This window comes from Harmonia axyridis, chromosome 1, assembly GCF_914767665.1.
Source record: "Harmonia axyridis chromosome 1, icHarAxyr1.1, whole genome shotgun sequence".
In the NCBI taxonomy this organism is placed as follows: Eukaryota; Metazoa; Arthropoda; class Insecta; order Coleoptera; family Coccinellidae; genus Harmonia; species Harmonia axyridis.
Window position 1 is genome coordinate 8136490 of NC_059501.1, and position 17205 is coordinate 8153694.

Below are 17205 nucleotides of genomic sequence, written 5' to 3' on the forward strand. Positions count from 1 at the left end.
CATTAAAGCTATTTATTTTATTACATTGAGGTGATCGAAATGATGCCCTTCCATTTCTACACATTTTCTGCTTTCAACAAAGGCTTATTTATTGCTCTTCTAATCATATTGGAATTTTCCCATTCATCTGCGCAAGCCGCTTTTGATCCCGTGGAGAGATTTCAGTAGCATATACCTCATCTGTTTTCTTCGATCTACTTTAGCTCTAGTTAGATAGTTCTTCATAACCTTCTTCTTATCGATCAAAATGCTTATTATGAATTCAATTCATATATATAATATCGTCCTCTCTCCTTGATTTTCTCATTTATTCCGTTCATCCAACTTCTCCTAGGTCTTTCACGTCTTCTTCAATTTTTAGATTTCAAAAGATCTCAATTATATAGAATCGACAAATTGATACTCAAAAATGATTGCTGGAAAAACAGAATCGAGCAGCGCTAAGACGGTAGATTTTCAGTAAAATTATGAAGATTAATGTTCAAACGGTCCAAAGCTTGAAGAAGCAGACGATATCGTATTGTTGAGAAGACCTTGCACCTTTATATTTGAGTTAAGAAAAAATGTTTCTAAAAATTTTAATTGAAGCTGAAGAATCGTCGTTTTCTTTTAGAAATAGTATGAAGAAATTTTTACGAAAACTATTGAGACATACGTAAGGTGTTTTTTTTCTCAAAAAACTCATAAATATTATTTTATGAACTAGGCAAGGAATCAGGGATTCACTTTATAGTCTGCATGATCAAACATTCGAGGAAAGTATCGGAGTTACAGATTTTTCCAGCATACTGTCGATTCAATGTTCAAGAACTGATTGATTTTAAACCCTAAACCTTCACTTTCGTAGAATCCATTTAAAAAATGTATAAAACAGACTTTGATACCTTTAATGAGGTAGGTAAGTAAGTTTTGCTACAACTGCTATGAAAAGTAGCGTATTCTTCATAGCTTATTCAATTTCAAAACTATGTAATGCTCATACTGTGGGAAATATTATTTTTCACGGCACTTTGCCCACATCTCGCTTGGTAGACCAATGAAATTGGGCTTTTGAGTGGTTTCTATAGAAACGCAATAAATTAGCACATACTGTCAACGAAGGCCATTTTGATTTGAATCAAGTCCATTACTTGAATTATTGAAATTTGTGCAGTTGTAGGAAAAGTATAATGTGCAACATGTGTAGAAAGTCCTTTTCTCGCTCGTGTGTTTGCCACAAACTTCCACACTCGCGAGAAAAGTTGGACTATCCCCACTTGTTGCACAATATACTATTAAAATTTTAAACTTTATGACGTAGGTGCGGCAATAAGGTTTATCATAAAAGAGGAGGAAATTGAGTACTACATTTCCGAGAAATGACAATGGTCTGCAGATTGAACAAGGTTTCAAAATGAAATGGTATAAAGAAAATTCCTGTCCAATTTTATTTTCATTTGAACTCCTGGTTGTCTCGAAAATGCGAAATTTTTCCTTGCAAAATATACCTACTTATTGGGATACCCACTTTGTAATATTGCTCAATAAATAAGTCACAAAGTGAAACATACCTTATATTTAAATCTTTACAAATTCATATTCTTCAGTGAAAAATCCAAAAACGTGCTACCAGATTTACAACAAGAATTCAAACAGTAGTCATACAAACGGAAAGGCTTCATAAAGAGTTTATCCTGAGGTTAACATCTTGTACGAAATTCAGTTTGCACCCAGTAAATTGCAAAATCTTCACGGTGAACAAGACCTAACATCCCATTCCGAGCAAGAGACAGACCGCAAAAGCCGCCTGTAGGAAGTGCTTGCTTTAAGTTGATGTATCAGAGAGCTCCCGAGGGATTAGAGCTGCAGCAATCTCGTTACGGCCTCCCACAGCCTTGAAACGTGATCCCGGCAGTTCTCCGCCTGTTGCTTGTCCAGCATTTCCGCACAGATTGTCTGAAAAACATATGCAGCATTTTGAAAAATATTCATCTGTATTTTGGATGAATGGTTAAAAGCAAGACAAAATGATTTACTGATTGACTGTCTTAAAGACTACTAAAAAACGACACATTGGGTTATTTATTATATTATCTTATTTATGGTGAAATGTGTTGTGATCCTAGACACCTGCAGAATAGCTGATATTGCAAATCTAAACAAGGCATGGAAAATACGAAGTACAACTAAATTAGAGATTCATCAAGCCAAAATTCATTATAACCAAATACTTGACTTGAAAATCAAGCTCGTGAAAAATCACTTGAGCTTAACTTGATTTAAACTATTTATGGCATGACTTGATATCAAACTGCTTGATATTACTTGAGCTTGATATGCACGCGTCGCACGGCATATATTTCTGCAATCTCGTGCGCGATTAGACTAAAGACGGGGATTCCTCGTGCGCCGAGGGACTGAAGCATTCGCCAGTGTGAATTTGTTAGTAGCTTTCTCACATTTCTATGAAATCTATCAATATATAGTTTCAGAAATATCTCTTCAAACTCGGCCAAAATGGCCAAGAATTTTTTGTCAACGCCATCATCTTCAGCTCCTGTTGAAAGGCAATTTTCCAGAGCTGCTCTTACAGTTACAAAAATCCGCAATAGATTGAGCGACAAATCTATAAGAAGTCTCATGTGTTTTTAGAAAATTATGAAATCAAGCAAAGCCTGGAGGTTCCTCAATATCAAGAAACTTTATTTCTTCTTTATTATTTTTTATTTTGTTAAGATTTATAGTGATTTAATTCATGTTTCTATTAGAAAAAAGTTGATATTTTCGTTTCTTTTATGCAATAAGTTAGTTTAATGACAACGTTGTTTTTTGCAAGGTTCCTTCCATTTCATCATTTTTTTTATTGATGTGACACTACACAATAAAACTGCTAAAAACCGAGATATGATTCAAGTACTTGATAAATGAATACTTGACTTGAGATCAAAAAACTATTACTTGACTTGAAAACAAGTCAAGCTCAAGCAAAGTAGCTTGAAAATTAAGCCAAGCGGTGAATCCCTACCGTCAATCCCTAAATATTCTGAAACGAAAAATGTTATAATATACAGGACGTTCCATTTGAAATATCGGAATTGTTGGTAGATACTTTTTGATACAGCAGCAACACCGCTGAGTTAACAATATTCTATTTCTATAGAGCAGTTGTTCCTATACTCCAGAAACCAAGCTTTCTCGCGTTCTTCTTATATATATTTACGTGGTCTCCAAGGGCAAGGTCTATGAATAACGAGCGCTCAATAGCTCCTGACTGCACGTCAGTATTTTCCTCATTTTATTTTCAATTTTGTTGAATTTTCATAGATAAATATGTGTGGCGATAAAAAACATTTCCATCTGATTTAATATGATTGCAACCATGTTTTTTCACATGAAAACCAAGTCGTGTGACACGAAAATGATTTTATCAAGTTCCCGGAACTGGTTTCCATTGTGTTGTTCGTGTTGTTCGGACAGTTACGTAAAGTTTTCCATGTTTTTGAATTTATCGATCCGTTGCCGCGACATATTGACTCATTTAATTATTGTTTTTTCACTGCTTCTAAATAATAGTAATTTACGTAACAAGTCCGGAAAATAGGGTTTTTTTTGGACGAATAGACAAAATTCCAGGACGAGCGTAAGCGAGTCCTGGAAGTCTGTGAGTCCAAAAAAACCATTTTCGGGCGTGTTGCGTACAATATTTTTTCGGCAACCATGTAAAATAACACTATCGTTGCTGCTTTCCATATTTTATTGCGATTGCGATAAAAAAACATGCAAATTTTTGACAACTAATTTCATATGAACTGTCAGCCGTTATCTCGGTTGCTATGGATTCTATGATTCTTTTCCGGCCTAGTCCGGGAAGTACGTACTTTCCGGACTAGGCCGGGAAATGCTACTTTCTCAGAGAAAAAGCGTCCGGAAAGTGAGCACTTCCCGGACGGTTGCCGAAAATAATAATTATATAGGCGGTTTTTGTAGATGTTTTTCATTCTACGTTTTTTCGTATTCAATGGGCTACCATTTGCCAGGCTAATTTTCACCGTATTTCCGTGAGTAATACCTAAGGGACGGAATAAATTCAATGAAAGTATCTATAACGTCCAAATAAGAAATACCTACAACATCAGATTTTTTTTAAATTTTTAATATAGCAGGTTCTCTACAACAATTATGATTCATGATATTCTTCATTTGGAAGTAGGGAGATATCTTTAAACTGACGCATTTGAAAAAAAAAAACTTAGGACACTGCTCTTATTGTAGGAAGCTCTATTTTTCTGTCCTCATCAACACTTAAAACCATAGAAATATGAAGACACTTAAGTAAAAAAAGGTTTTTGACCATTTTCTATAATTTATATTGATATAAACCAAACGATGTATTATATTTTTGAAATCAGGAAAAATAAGGCGTTCAAAAAATGTCACAGAAATCTAGTGTTCTCTTAACTTTGAGTCATAGCTTCGTAATTGAAAACTCTGTTAAAAAGACGACAATGCCTCTGGATTTTACGTAAGAAAGTGCCTCTATGATGTTTTAATTTCAGAGCTCTATCATCAGTATTAGCGGAGATATTAATGTTTTCCGATATCGCCATTTTTCCAATTTTCGCTTATAACTCGAAAACAAAAGAAGGTGCCCAAAAATGAATACTACTCTTGTTAGTTTCTCAGAAAAAGAGAACGAGAATGGGGTATCTGATTTTGTCTATCTCCTCTGGTTTGAAAGTTGTAGTGCTAAAACTTCGAAATTTGCCCACCCTGTACATGGCACGGACGAACATAAACGAATTTGACCTCGAATTCTTTTTTAGTGTAACGATTAATCCTTCTAGAAAATTACAATTGGGCAAAATGTTAGCTCCTGGAACAGAAGAGAGCGTTTTCTATAAAAACATCATCTTCGTCTATTTCAAGTTATTTTCTTATCCAATTCAATCAATTCTATTGAAAAGGAGAATAAACTAGCCCTTTTACTATCATGTTAATCTCTTTTGAAGTTCATCACTACCAAACTGTTCTACCATCTCCAATCTTCCTATATTAATCTGCTGGACACCCTTACCCTACTCCCAAATCATAAATCTTTTCTTTATTCATCCATATATCAAATTTTTTGCCATCACCCCTAGATCAGTTTAATACAATAGACGTCTGATTATTTGTACTCTGTGGTATGCACCTTCGGAGGTTTCTAGGTGGTCGTTTCGATTATGAGAATATGTGTATATCTCATAATATATAACGATAATAGTTTATTCCGGTATACTTAGACAACATCAAATATTAAAACAAATTTTATCTAATACTGTGGCAAATCCTTTCATTCTGCCATACCTTGTAAAACGAAATCTTTTGGGAATATCTCAGTTTCACACAGATTTCATGGTTATATTTCATAATAATATTAATTTTGTAGAGGTCAAACTTTTGATACTGAAAACAGTTCTGCCAACCAACATTTATCCAATGCGAAACGATATATATGGAAATATTTTATTAATTTCAATAGAAATTCAGTGAATTAGAGAAAATAATGTATAATACTCGTACAGATGACTCTTCTTATAATCGTACTCGTTCATTCAAAAACTGGTTTCTACGCTTCAAGAACGGTGATTTTGACGTCGAAGACCAGCATACCGGTGGAAGAGAGAAGGTTTTCGAAGATGCAAAATTGGAGGAATTACTTGATCAAGACTCGTGTCAAACGCAACAAGAATTGGCAGGGTCATTCAGAGTGACGCAACAAGCCATTTCAAAATGCCTAAAAGTCATGGGAATGATTCAGAAACAAGGAAATTGGGTGCCGTAAGAGTTGAAACCGAGAGATGTTGAACGACGTTTGTTCACTTGTGAACGGCTGCTTGCAAGGCAAAGACGGAAGGAATTTCTGCATCACATTGTGACTGGAGACGAGAATTGGGTTCATTACGATAATCCCAAGCGCAGGAAATCATGGGGATATCCCTGCCATGCTTCCACGTCGATAGTCAAACCGAATATCCATGGTTCCAAGGTCATGCTCAGCATTTGGTAGAACCAGCTCGGCGTAGTGTATTATAAGTTGTAAAAAACCGACTGAAACAATCACAGGCAATTAATGTGTTTGAGCCGAGCATTGAAAGACAAACGGCCACAATACAATGAGAGACATGATGAAGTTATTTTACAGCATGACAATGCTCGACCCCATGTTGCGAACTTTCGCAACATGTCTTGACCACTTGGTCAAGACATACTTGGAACCGTTTATATGGGAATTCCTACCTCACCCGCCGTATTTTCCAGACGTTGCTCCCTCGGACTATCAGTTGTCTCGACCAATGGCACACGACTTGGCTGACCAGCACTTCCGGTCTTATGAATAAGTAAAAAATTGAATCGAATCGTTGATCGCTTCAAAAGATGACCAGTTTTTTCAACGCGAGATTCGTACGCTGCCTGAAAGATTGGAGAGAGATGGGAGTAGCGAGCGATGGACAATACTTAGAATCATAAATGTATAACCAGTTTTTTACAATAAACCATCGAATTTCAGAAAGGAAAAGTACCCAGGAAAGGCTCAGAGTAATGAATACAGTTTGGATCCTCTGAATGAAATATTAATTTGAATTCAAATCATCAATAGTGACTTTCTTCTCAAGGAATTGATCAATGCAAAAACTATCACTTCTAAATAGGTACATCAAACCCTCGTATCCCACTTACTACCCCTAAAAAGACAAACCCTTCCACCTCTTAGAAGGTGCAACCCCTTCACTCAGCCAAGTAATTCGTAATATGATTAAGGGTTCCAGAATACAACTCCAGATATACTGCCGGCTCACCCCGATACAGCTTCAGAACCACGTGCCGCGAGACGTCAAGCGTCTCGACGCAGAGAGGGATGCGCCCCTCCAGGGACGCGGGGGAGCGTTTCAGCCTCATGATTTCCATTCAACGGTCATCCATCTTGTTTGAGTCGGTTTAAACTGACAGACAGCAAGATCTGAGAGTGGGTTCGGTTTCGATGACATGGCACATATCTATTCCGCTACTTTGCTTGGGGGGATGGGGTAGTTTTGATGAATTCTGTTGTTTGTAGGTTTTTGGGTTGACATGTTGATTAAGGCTCGGGAGGGTTTTGGAGTGTGTGAAATCGTTGTTAACGAATTTTGGTTTATTAACGAATTTCGCCGAAGCGGCAAATATTGGTGGGCGGCATTTTCCACTTTTTCTGAGAAATCCGAATTCCTAGAAGAAGTACCTATATGTTGAATAAATTTATTTAATATCACAAATTATTCTTTATATCAAATTAAATAAATTTGGACGCAGGCGCATTCGAATTTAAAATAATAGTTCATCCGCATCATCCGATTGTTTTACTCAATCATCTTGAAGGAACAGAACTAAATCTTCAAGCGTTTCATAAAATTGAAACTCAGCAGAAGAACTTGATGCCACAGAGCCCGCTCTAGAAAGTCAGCAAATATTGGAGGGTGGCATTTTATACTTTTTCCAAGAAATCGGAATTCCTAGAAGAATGGATTGGAAAAATGGCTATACGTTTCACATATATGATTTAATTTATATTTCTATTTCAAAAAAGTTGATATTCACGATTTCTTTTATACAATAAGTTCAATGAATAAAATTGTATTTTTGCAAGGTTTCTTCCTTTTTCATCATTTTTTCATTGATGTGACACTACACATTAAAACTGCTACAAATCAAGTAGCTTGTTATGATTCAAGTAATTGATAAATAAATACTTGACTGGAGATTGGAAAGATACTACTTGACTTGAGCTTGACTTGAAAGTCAAGCTCAAGCATGAAAATCAAGCCAAGCCGTTGAAATCAAGTCAAGGGGTAGTGTTCCAATCTCAAGTCAAGTATTTATTTATCAATCACTTGAATCATATCAAGCTACTTGATTTTCAGCAGATTTATTCATAGTGTCACATCCATAAAAAAAATGAGAAGGAACCTTGCAAAAAACACTTTCATTTATTAAACGTTTTGTACAAGAGAACCGAAAATATCAACTTTTTGAAATGAAGTCGTTAATTGAATCACTATAAATCATAACGAAATAAAAAAATAACAAAAAATAAAGTTTTTTACTATTGAGAAACCTCCAGGCTTTGATTTCATAATTTTCCATCCAGGATCTGAGACACATGAGGCACCTCATAGATTTGTCACCTAACCTATTTTGGGTTTTTGTAACTGTAAAAGCAAAAGGAGCTGAAGATACAAGCGTTGATAAAAAATCCTTTGCCATTTTCGACAAATTTGGAAAGATATTCCTGAAACTACCAAAATCTACCAATATATTTCGTAGAAATGTGAGAAAACCACTAATAAAGTCACACTGGCGAATGCTTTAGTCTCTCGGCGATCAAGGATACCCCTTATTTAGTCTAAGCATGCACGACATTGCAGAAATGTATGGCATGCGACGCGTGCATATCAAGCTCAAGTGATATCAAGTAGCTTGATATCTAGCCAAGCATTAAATTCAAGTCAAGTCAAGCTCAAGTTTGTAATTTTTCACGAGATTGATTTCAGGTCAAGTATTTGGTTAGAATGTCAAGCTACTTGGCTTGATGAATCCCTAATTGGCATCTCGGATTCACTTTCCGTGCCGTCATGGTATTGCTAAAATAAATATAGGCACTATTATTTGCACACATTTCGTTGTTATTCGATAATTTTTTCAGGTTTGAATAAACGAACGAAAGTTAATCAAGCAGCCTTAAAAATGTAATAAACTGTATTTCCACCAATTTTTATAGTTTTTAGAGGGCTCGCTGACTTTTTTCGGATTTATCGGCGAAGCACCATTGGTAACACTGCCAACACAGTACAAACACGAGGATCCCATCCATGTCGAGACCACTTCACAAAAATCCTATTTACCCAGAAACACATACGAGTACATCTAGTCGGCGATAATTACGCCTCAGTGTCGACACGAGCATGATTGAACGTTTAGAAAATGGCTGTTTGGGTAAGGAACGCGATACCCTGGGAATGCTGAGATAAACATGTGATTGTTGAGCACGTCAATCATCGGACAAGTGGGGTTGCGGACGCCATGTTGCCTACGCATCCCTTGACAGCTGACGAGCCGTGATAGACAGCCAACCTGCCCCTTATCAAGTGTCACGTTATTCTATGATACCCCGGCTATCCGTTTCCTTTTCTGTCTTTTGTTTGAGTTGCTCCGCGACGGCCATTAAGGGGTAGGAGTTATTGGAGAAAAGTTGCAGGGGATACTGACACTTGACGTGAGGATTTGACAGGTTAGGATTGGAAGAATGGCCGACGAGTTTCCGATGTTGTGATTCCGCTTAGATTTGGAAGGTATCGGTGATTCGAGTGAGGGTTTACGCAATAGATATTATATGTTTATACAGGGTGTTAGTGAATAAGTGCGACAAACTGAAGGGGGTGATTCTGAATGAAAAATAATGACAGTTTGCTGAATCGTTTTTGTTAACAGATTTCTCGTATTCCGAAGTAGTAAAATTTGTCTCAAACACTGACTATTCATCCGGATATTCAAATCAAATTTGGAGGGTTTCAGAAGGTCCTTATTGCGCATTCATTGAAATGCAGTTAAGCATTCATCATTATTTACAGGTAATGAAAAAAATGTTACGCTACTGAAATATTTCAAAATCATTGTTGAATTCATCGATCAATTTGTGACAAAAGATAGTAGGTACTTTACTGTAGTTTCCTTTAAAACGAACGTTCATTTAAATTTGTGGTCGAGAGTGGTGTGGAGGAATTAAAGTTGATTATCTGTGATTACGAGTAGCGCTTAGCTTGTACAGAGTGTTTTACGTAAGCAGTACATTGGATTTTGTGGCTTATTCTCAAGCAAAATTGAAAAGTGACCCATCAATAGAATAATATTTTTCACGGGCTATTCTGATATGTTATTGAAAAAACCAGGTCAAGGAAAGTTATTAAGGAAAAACCGTTTTTCCGAAAAAAAAAACATTATTTGCGAAATTGATTGGTTTTCAAGATAAGAAAGTCTGTAGACAATTTTTCACCAATTGTTTCTTCATTTGCACTTCCAGTTTTGTAGAAAAAAATTTTTTTTTCTGCGAAATATATTTATAATATTTTTTCATATTTTCTGAATGCTTAATCGATTTCGAATTGAAAAATGTGAATATAGTGGTAGTTTTCAAGCTATTCTATTCGAAATCAATCTGAGGAAATTCAGATTCTATATTAAATAAATATAATCATGTTATCTATGCTTCTATACCATTCCTGTATTTTTACATTGATCATAAAGTTTAGGAAAAAACGTTCTATGCGGAATATTTTATCGATTTGGATGCTGTGTTATAAGTCCTGCATTGCCAAAACAGCATTTTTGTTGTTTTTGAGATATATTTTCAAATATCATATCTTTCTTCAAGAGTAAACATAGGTATTGGGAATTTGGAATAAAAATTCTGGATTTATATTTTAGCTTTTATTATAATCGAGATTGAAAACTTCAGAATTCGACAATCAAATATTTATTGAACAACAGACAACATGGATATATTTTCCGAATATGAAATATTAATTTTCTCAGGTTGCTTTCGAATCGAATTGCTTGAAATGAAAAAAAAACTACCACTTTATTTACATATTCGGATTCGAAATCGAAGTAGCATTCAAAAAATATGGGAAAATATAAAAAAGTATATTTTGCAAAAAAAAAATTCTGTTTTCTAGAAAACCGGAAGTCCAAATGCAGAAACGTTTGGTTATAAATAGTCTCTAGACCTTCTTATTTTGAAAACCAGTCAAATTTGAAAAAAAAAATGTTTTTTTTTGGAAGAACGGTTTTTCCTCGATAACTCGTCTTGCCTTGGTTCAATAATTTTTCCGATTACGAATTTTTAGAGCCCGTGAAAAATACTATCATTGTGATAGGTCACCTTTCAATATTGCTCGAAGGATAAGCCACTAAATCCATCGCCCTGCTTACGTGAAACACCTTGTACCATATCACTAACATTTTTGACATACTTCGAATCTGGGAAGAATATGGTACAAGTTAAGCGCTATTTGTATTCACAGAGAATCATCTCCAATTTCACCATAGCACTCTTTACCACGAATTTAAATGAACGCTCTTTTTATAATGATAGTTATGAAAATGAATGTTACAAAGGTTAGGTTCTATTGTGACAGTAGCGAGACATCGTAAAAAAGGGCTGACACTGAGCTACTTGCAGCTGTTGCCAAAATTCAAAAGAAAAAGATAGAAAGGCTTACAAAATATGAGTGAAAAAGTGGATCCAAAGTAGAAATGTACTAATTTCATACTCTTCTTGTTGTATGAGCATCTAATGATTCTAAATTTCTATCGAATTTCTGCAATAGTAAGAATCCCCGATAATGTAAAAGCCGAAAAACAGTACAAACTGTTTCTAAAGGATTATTATTATGAATCAAAACAACTAAAGTAGAGAAGTTGTTCTCTACTGTTGGTCCTTCGATCTGCATCATCCGAGATTAAGAACACCAACAAACAAATACCCCCACAATGAACGCCTCGAATATGTGATCATAATTTAAATTACACCGAATATCTCGACCTAATAAATAACGGAACCCTACGCTATAAAACGCAGCTGCTTTTTTCAAGTAGACCGTCTCCTGTTTCGGCAATTCAATCCAATTAAATAGTCGGAAAAACTTCGGAATCGTTAAGTTTTTGTTTTTCGTTCTGTTGACTTGCCTTAATAAATTTGTTAGTCAAAAACATGTAGTTCCATGAATTATGCGACGTATTTCTTAAACGGGCTGTTATATAGTTCCGTGGTTTTTCATCCGGAAAAAGGGGGAAAACCCAGGGATAATTCATCACATTCGGAAAATTCGAATTAGGTCCAGATTGGTTGATGGAAAAACGACATAATGAAGTGAACAATCGGATATTTTCCAAGGGTTATGAGGATTTGGTGTAGATGGGGGAGTCACAACTGATAATTCTAATCCATTGAATTATACGTCTCCAATGTTTTTTTATGCCAATTCTCATTAACCTCTTTGATTGTTCAGGGAAGAGTTCATAAATTCTTTGACATTTTAACTCCATGTTTTTGATATTGTAGAATCTCTATGAATTACAAAATAACAATAAGTCAAATTATCGCCTTCATTATTCAGCGAACTACTGTTATTCACAAAACGAGCTGAGGCATATTTTATTTTGAGCAGTTGTTTCTCTAACATATCACCCCATCATTTTTTCATAATATTCGTAATTTGCTGATTTTTTTACCTCAAACGATAAGGTTTCACACATTGATGACGAATCTATTCTGTCGATTCTGTCCGCTCGTAAAGGTGATAAATCTCGAAATGAAAGACGTAGAACATAGAATTTTGAAAATTTAATGGTAGACTCTGATCTCAAATCAGCGAATAGTGGCCCCTGAATATGACCATTTAAAATTTTTTGTTCCGAAACCATCAATTTTATCCGAATGAAATGATGAATTGAGATTTCAAATTTTCAAGTTCTCACCTCCATGTATATATATATATATAAGGGGTGTTTCAAGTTCGACGGCCTATTAGACGTTTCTGGAGAACGGGGTCGATTTGAAATCTGGAAATTCGAAATATGACATTGTTCATGATGCTCTATTCAGCCAAAATATTTTCGAAGTTCCGGCACTTCCGGTTATACCTACAAGAATTGAACAAAAAATTTTTTTTTCATTTTATGTCTCAGATATTATCAAGATTTCTATTTTCAATCACTCTTTTTTGAAATTATTGCGTTAGTCCTCATAGTTTTCAAAATATTAGGGAAAAACCGAAAAAAGGAGAGAATTTCCATAGTCACTATTACGTGAATTTTTTTTACTGTGACTATTTCCCTCGTCGTAATTTGCACCAATCAGAAACGAGCAATTTTGAATTACAAATGGTTTCTAGGTGGAAAAACTGTTTGGCAGAACCTGTCAGCAGTTTATTCGCGTTTACCCGCGGCAAAACTTGACAGTTGTTGTCACCAAAAATTACAATACATTTGAAAACAAACGTAATTATTATTTCCAAGGACACCAGAATTAAACCTTATCTGCAAATGGATAATGAGCACTACTCCAACATCATAAACACCCTTAGAAGTGACGCCTCAGAACCTCCAGCTAAAAAGCAGAAAACAGAAGATCCTGCAGTGACTCCTCCCGCTTCTCACTCAACAGATTACATTAATTATGTACCTACACCCCACATCTTCAATGAATCAACAAAAGTTTCAAACAATACCCCTACCGTGTACCAAAATTGCAATTTATATTTTAATTGTACCATAAATAATTAAATTTGTAGTATTTCGGATGAAATAAAATTGAGTATCTGTTTTTCAGTTTTCAAATTAATACCTATACATGCAGAATAATCTGTTACTCAGGAAATAGTCTTGTCAAATACCATTCGGGCATCTAATTTTTCCTGTGAAAAAAATCGAAAAAACACATTGCAAAGTAATATTTTTTGACAAAAAGCATTCGTGCAGGTGCAAAAATCCTCGTCTTCGACTCGGATTTTTGTTGCCACCAGCACTCATGCTTCTTGTCAAAATATTACTTAGCAACGTGTTTTTTCGATTCTTTTCGGAAAAATTAGATGCCCTTATGATATTACTTACGAATATCCTATGCGTATACTCAATTCACTTTCTCAAACTAGAATGATGTAGGAATATCGTGCATATCTTGAACTTGAGAAATATCATCACAGGGTGTTTCGAATAGTGTGCCATAAAATGGGAACAAAATTTGATCATAACTTTCGATTTTCAATTTAGAACCCTATTTTTTTGTGATTTCGTTGGATTCTACGGTGAAAAATAAGGGAAGTGTCCAAACATGATTATGCTCTCAAATTCAATAATTCAAGAGTTATTCGAGATTTTATGAATTTATCTTATACGTAGGGTCTTTTTCATGTTTTTTCTTAATTTTTATGCATCACGATGTTTTTATTACATTTTCACAATGCATGGAAAAATAAACACAAGTTTTTCAAATATTTAGATGTGCTTACAACTTACAGTTTTTGAAATATTCCAATATTTGTTAAATACTAATAAAAACTTTCTACTTTCCAAATGTTTTGATTCATTTAAATGAGATTTTGGAAGTGAACATAAGAAGAACGGAGGTGAGTACTGATTTTTTTTTTATATTCAGTGAGAAGTCTACAGGGTGTTCAAAATGGAAAATATTGTTGATTTATTCAAACGTTGATATCGGGCTCATTTTGAATGGCACACTCTATATTTATTGTCTCATTTGGTAGAGAACTTTTAGAAGATAATAAGATTGGCTACTCAATCAAAAAATGAAGTATTCATAGGGTGTGCCATTTGGTTAGTAACGTATGAATAAGTCATCAATGAATTGTCTTATTTTAACACTCAGTTGAGTTCTCATTGATTATCAAAAAGTTAGTTTATACCTCCCTTCTTGTATTCACTCACAAAATTGGTTAATTTCGAAGTTATAAAGTTTTTCCAACGACCCTCCAATTTATGAAATATCGAAATATTCCTAGAACGGTTAGTTTTGAGCATAATAACCTTGGTCCCACAAGAAACAACATATGTTTGGCCATTTAAATTTTTTTGCTGCACCTTGTGTATTTTGAATCAATTTGAGAATGTAGCTCTATTAGAGCCCAGCCCCAATGAAAATGTAAAAAAACTCGAAAATTTCAGCGCTCAATCGTAATACAGCTTCGCATCAATGGTAAAATACTCGGTTTAAATACATACATTATTATTGTTTTTCATTAGAAAATTAAGAAGAATATCTAAAAAATTATACAAAAATATCTTCATGACCACAAAAACAACACATTTTTATTTTTGATTTCCTTGAATACACAAGCGTGCAAAAATTAGACGCAGAGATTAATACCAAATAGTCTTCTTAATCTCCTCACCGTCGCTAAAGATCAACCCTATCTCAGCTAAGAAAATCGATGCAACCCCCCCTCATCACCAACAGCCTCATAACCATCACTCCAACCTAAGATCCCAACCGATATTTATGCACCTTCCCATAGCAGATCGTTATAAGCAGCACATCCAGTCGAAAAACACCTCGCAACGATCGCAGATTTCCATATTTAGCACAGATCGGCCGCGATAGTGCCTCCCCCCTCTCACCCCACCCCACCTCCCAAACCGCAACTTTCCACCTCGATCTCCGAGTCCTTATCTCGAAAAAGACGAACGAACAAACATGAAATAGAAGCCGAAAATTTCGGGCCGGGCAGATAATTTCCTGGGTGTGTGCCGGCATCCTCATTGATCATGCATTTTCCGTTTCCAGTATATTTAGCAGCGTCCTTATCGCATCCCAGTTATCACAAACACCTATTAACCGCTCTTCGCTTGCACTTGTCATTGATCCCGATTCCCGAGGAGTTGCCGAGATAGAGACTCCCGTTCTCTCATTACTCACACCCCCCCTAACGGGACGGCTGGAACGGTTTCTGGGGCGGATCAAGGTTGGTTTTTGCCTAAGGGAAAATTTCTGATTAGTATTGGGTTGGGGGAAAAACACCGCAAATATAAGGTGAAGTAAAGAAAATAATTACCATAGTTAGAATGATCCGATTCAGGTCAGATATATGCGACGTTTTGTTAGATAACTTATTGCCAATTTTAAGGTTATATACTTATGTCTATCTCATACAAGCCCTCGTCCCTATTGGCAAAAATTGGGACAATCGATTTTCATAAGGCTCTATTGAAGCGCATTTTCACCAGCAAAATTGTTCGCCATGGACAGGAACAGATAGTAATCACTTGGTGACATATCCTTACTATAAGGTGGATACATAAGAACCTCCAAACCCAGCTCACGGAGCTTCTGGCGAGTCACTTTAGATGTTTGTGGCCTAGCGTTGTCCTGATGGTACACAATTCGTCTGCTATTAGCCAAAGCTGGCCGCTTCTGAGAGATTGCTTCCTTCAGACGGTTCAGTTGTTGACAGTACAGTTCCGAGTTAACAGTTGTTCCGTAGAGGAGCAGCTTATAGTAGATAATTCCCTGCCAATCCCACCAAACACACAACAAAACCTTCCTGGCAGTCAATCCTAGCTTGGCCACTGTTTCTGCTGGCTCACCGGGTTTTGACCATGGCCGTTTTCGCTTGACGTTGTCGTGAATGATCCACTTCTCATCAGCAGTCATAAATCGCTTCAAAAATAGGTCGCTTTTGTTGCGATTCAGCAGCGATTCGCAGATGGAAATTCGGTCCATAAGGTTTTTTTGCGTTAACTGGCGTGGTACCCATTCATCGAGCTTTTTCTTGAGACTAGCTTTATGCAAACGGTTCCAAACGGCCTTTTGTGCAATCTTTAGCTCTTGGGCAATCGAAACAGTTCTTTATGACGGTTTGACTCGACAATGTCCATGATCGACAATTGGCCTTTCAATGCGTGATGCATCTTTGACATCGAAATTGCGCGTGATTGCTGGTATAGTATCAGAGGACTATTAACACTATTTACATTTTCAACCGCCTGGTTTGCATTTTAGCCTTTATCAGAGCAAAATTTCTCTTGGCTGGTGGCTATCTTTTACACTCTCAAACTTAACTGAGTCACCTAATCTCAAAACGGTCACAATGTTTTAATAGTACGATATCTTCATCCCCGACTAACCAGAAACTCAGACTAAACAAACCTTGTTATTCTTGCCTATTTCGTTGAGCTTCCTTCAGCACTCCAATACCATCTTAGAATCGATGATTTATGAGCTCAATGTTTGATTGCAGCCGGACTGTCAGAATGTATAGCTTTATCACATATCTGATAGTTTCTTACAAGGTTCATTCCCACACATCTTTCGATTTCAAGTAAAGAGCTATAGAACTTTAAATTGCAATAAAGCAACGATGGATTATTCGATTGACATGAATTTTATTTATCCCCAAGATGATCTTGCGGCATTACATTTTGAATTTGATTTCTGGCATATGACCGCCACGGCTGGCTCGGATGTAGTCCAATCTGGACGTCCAATTTTCGATGACTTTTTCCAACATTTGTGGCCGTATATCCGCAATAACACGGCGAATGTTGTCTTCCAAATGGTCAAGGGTTTGTGGCTTATCCACAAAGACCAATGACTTTACATAGCCCCACAGAAAGTAGTCAAGCGGTGTTTAATCA